Genomic DNA, 4,958 nt, shown 5'->3' on the forward strand with positions numbered 1-4,958 from the left:
AAGTTCTTCGTGCAAAATTTGAAGAATTTAGTTCTATTAGTTTCCCAGATAAACGAAATTTTGTATATAATTAATATGGGAAGTGTCGCTCTTATGGCTAATCCAGACATACAGAAATACGCTGTGAAAATTTCGTTCAGCCGTTTAGTAGTCTATAACGTTCAAACATACAAACAAACACACATTCGTTTATATATATATATATATAGAAGAAGAAGATAGAAGATGTATTTCCACAATTATAAAAATGGTTATAATATTCCATTTGGCATATTGGCAATAACTATGTAATGAGATATTAGCTCTGTTCAATAACTGAAAGTTGTTACTAGTTGGTACAAATTAGTAACAATTCTTACTTGAAAAGCGTCCATTAAATCATAAAACTTGAAAGAAGAGAAGAAAACAAGAGCGTAAACATTTTCTTTCGTTGCAAACTTTTACAAGTTCTATTTTGTACTAGTAATAATTATACGGTGTGACAAAACATAGTGCAGTTGGTCTAGTAGAGTAGATTATAGTACCATTTTTAGAAACTTCAATATACCCTAAAAAAAAAGCGTTTTCTTAACTAGACAGACCAAAACAATTATATCTCAAAATTTTCTTAACCGATTTAACATTTTTCAACTGTTTTGGAAAGAGTTTCCTTTGTACTTTTCAAAAAGTACACACACTGTTATATTTTTTAAGGAAATGTGTAAAATATTTAGATCTAAATACAAATTTTTATATTTTTTTAAATTTTTTTTACGATTCACGATAATTTTTGACACACACTTTATTAGAAAAAATATTTTTTAAATATTTTTCTATTTTAGAACATATTTTTATGAATAAAATAAAATATGAATGGTTGAAAGCTATAAAAACTGACAAAAATAGAATTTTTTCGTACAAAGGAAACTCTTTTCAAAACAGTTGAAAAATATTAAATCGGTTAAGAAAATTTTGAGATATAATTTTTTAGGTCTGTCTAGTCAACAAAAAGCGTGTTTTTCCAATATCTTCCGATTTTTAGGGTATATTGAAGATTCTAAAAATGGTATCTAGGTCTATAAAAGCATTATATCGCGTAATGAGTGTTTTTGAGTGTCGCACAGTGTTATCTTATACAAAATTGAACAGATGTCTTTTGTTTACCTTATTGTCAGTCAATGATTTTGTGTTTGTTATACCCTCCACCACCATCAGTGGTGATAGAGGGTATATATAAGTTTGTCATTCCGTGTGTAACACCAAGAAATATTCATCTGAGACCCAACAAAGTATATATATTCTGGGTCCTTATGCAATTCGGAGTCGATTTATCTTTGTCTGTCTGTCCGTCCGTCTGTCTGTCTGTGTAAAACACGCTAACGTTAAAACGAAGCAATGGAAAGTAACGAAGTTCAGCAAAAATATTCATTATTACCCGGTACAGTTTGGTATTGAAAATGAGCAAAATCAGTTCACATCCGGAAAAGTTATGAATCAAAATTTAAAACAACTCCGAAAAAATAAGCATTTTTTATACATTCTGATGTAGTTTTCTCGAAAACTGTGCAAGATAATTTCATGAAAGTCATCATACATTCGTTTCTACACAAGATTCTGATTGCTGCTGAAAATTACTAGAATCCATAATTCCATATACCTCCCATACAGAAGAACATATTCCCGGAAACTGAGTTTTTTGTTAATAACTTCCGTCAGAATGTTGATATTTTCATAAAATTTTACAATTTAATATCTTATGTCAATAGAATTCATTGAGAGAAAAAATTTTCTGGATGGGTCCATAATTCGACATAGCTCTCATACAAAATTTGGAATAAGTATTGCTCATATGCACAGAAATATCACTGTGAAATTTTTTTCCGATCGGTCCATCCTTGGTCATAGCTCCCATACAAGGTCCCCTCCCGAAAATCACTCAAACGCACATAACTCATTACTAAATTAAAATATAAATATAAAGTTTGGTACAAGTATAGCTCTCACATACAGAAATATTACTGTGAAATTTTTTTCCGATCGGTCCATAATTGGTCCCATACAAGGTCCCTTCCCAAAAATCACTTAAACGCGCATAACTCATTACTAAATTAAGATATCCATATCAAATTTGGTACAAGTATTGCTCATATGCACAGAAATATTACTGTGAAATTTTTTCCGAACGGTCCATCCTTGGTCATAAAATTTTGAAATTTTGTATTTATATATTTAATTGGTCATAGCTCCCATACAAGGTCTTAAACGCCCATTACGCATTACCAAATAAAGCTATTGATACAAAATTTGGCACAAATATTAGTTTGGTATACAAGAATTCTATTTCAAGATTTTTTTTACGATCGGTCCATAACATGGGTGCGGTCGGTCCTATGCAAGGTTCCCTTCAGAAAATCACTTGTACACAAATTACTTATTACTAAATTACGATATAGATACAAAATTTGACTGAAATATAGCTTTTATGTACAGAACTTTAGGTTAAAGAATTTTTTACGATCGGTCTGTAATTGGTCATATCTCCCATACTAGGTCTGCCCCTAAAAGCACTTTAACCGTATTTAACTAGTTGCATTATCAATTTGTGTAGAACAAAATTATATATATTTTGAAAATCCTTAAATCTTTCACACACACGCATACATGCACATTATTAAATATCGTTAAAGCATATTTTACGGCGCTATAAAAATATAAAAGAAAATGTAATGTTCAATAAATTATGGAATTGTAACAGATTTAAGCTGTTTAAATCTTGGGATTTTTCTATTTAAGACATGAGAAAACTTATTTCTACAAATATTTGATCAATAAAAAAGTATTAATATAAAAAAAAAGTAGCTGGTGGAGGGTATTTAAGATTCGGCTCAGCCGAATATAGCACTCTATCTTGTTTTAAAATAAAAATCTTTGCGAAGTGAATTATTTGTTCTCTTGAAAGTTTTTGCTAGTAAAGCGTTCCTTTACTTTTTACCAATGTTGATAGTAATTTTGTAAATTTTAATTTTACTTTCTCGTTGCAAGTATTTACTGGGAAAGTAAATGAACAGACTATGGGAAAGTAAATGAGTGCTATATTCGGCTGTGCCGAATCTTATATACCCTTCACCACAGTGTATTTAAAAAATATCAATTCTATAAAATTTTAATTTATTTCATTTTCCCGTTTATATCATTATTATAGCAATAGCAAATCGAATAACAACAACACTAAACGAAATAAACACACAAAAAAACAATTTACACAAGGCAGTAAAACCAACGGACATCCAAACATACGAAACGAAATACACAACCCAATTAAACCAACAGACATCCAAACATACGAAACTGAATACACCAAAAAACAAAAACAATATACACAAGGCAATGGAACATACGAACCGAAATACTCAAAAAAAGCAAAAACAAAATACACAACGCAATGAAACCAACAGCCATCCAAACATACGAAACTGAATGCACCAAGAAACAAAAACAATATACACAAGGCAATGAAACACACAGCCATCCAAACATATGAAACGAAACACTCAATGAATAAGCAGTGCACAGTGGTATAGGAAAAAAAAGAGGGAAATAATTCGGTAACTTCTAAACGGTTAATCCGATTTTAAAAAAATTTCGTATATAGAATCTCCTCATCGAGCACTATAAAAAATGGACTCTGTCATGATTTTTACATAATTCTTTCACTGCTTGATATATAAACTTGTTGTTAAGCGAATAAAAAAAATGGCGAAAATCGGGAATATTTGGACCCGCTATTATCAAAAAAACTAAAGTAAGGACGGTAAAAATTTTAAAATTTTAATTTTCAAATGCGAATATCTCCTAAACTATAAGAGATAATTTACTGCTTAATTTTTTATAGTGCTCGATGAGGAGATTCTATATACGAAATTTTTTTTTAAATCGGAACTCAAATGAAGAAATAGGATCGTTTTAAAAATTTAACATAGCCGAGGTGTCCTAATTTGAGGACCCCCCGCCGGGCCCCTGGTTGGCCAATAAGGTCCAAATTCAAAACCTAAACTCGACAACACCTGCATACCAAATTTCATTAAAATCGGATTAACCGTTTAGAAGTTACCGAATTATTTCCCTCTTTTTTTTCCTATACCACTGTGCAGTGTTTTTGTTGTTGCTTATATCAAAGCATGAAAAAAATTGTCTTTTTTATGAAATTTTCAGAGGTTGTCTCGGATTTTTGCTCATATCTCCGGTATTTATGGACCGATTTTGCTGATTTTAAATAGCGATCTTCTCGAAAGCATGTCTAACTGAATTATTGAAGATTCGGATCTCGCCGATATCTGGGGTCCTCTAAAAACTGATTTCAACAAACACACAGACGGACAGACAGACGGATAGACAGACAGACGGACATAGCTTAATCAACTCCGCTACCTATAAGGATCCAGAATATATATACTTTATGGGGTCGGAAAATTATATTATAGAAATTACAAACGGAATGACAAACTTATATATACCCTTCTCACGAAGGTGAAGGGTATAAAAATACGTGTATTCATCAAAAATTTATAATTCTAAAAACGTACACCATACGTCATACATCGACAGAGCGTAAAATTTTCTCTCCACACCACTTCATTTTGTGTTTTTGCATTCCATGAACTGAAAGAAAAGTTTGTAATTTTTTAGCGTTTTTTTTGTAGTGACTGCACTACTTTACAGTGTAAAGTATACAGTGAAATAGCAACAAAATAAAATGTCAGGATTTTGTATGAATAGGGTTGGAACAAATTGAAACACCACCAATTATTTTTGAACATCGCCCTCGAAAATGCATTTATTTGCAATTTTAGATACAAAATATCTTAGTATATACTCCGTGTAAATAAAAGTAAATAATTTCAATTAAGAGAAATATTTTCAATTCCAATTATATTTTCATTACACCAAAAAACACTAAAAAAATTTTAAAACTTTTCTTT

This window comes from Lucilia sericata, unplaced genomic scaffold, assembly GCF_015586225.1.
Source record: "Lucilia sericata isolate MDLA Ls3-8-SP2 unplaced genomic scaffold, ASM1558622v1 Contig001959F_arrow, whole genome shotgun sequence".
NCBI lineage: Eukaryota > Metazoa > Arthropoda > Insecta > Diptera > Calliphoridae > Lucilia > Lucilia sericata.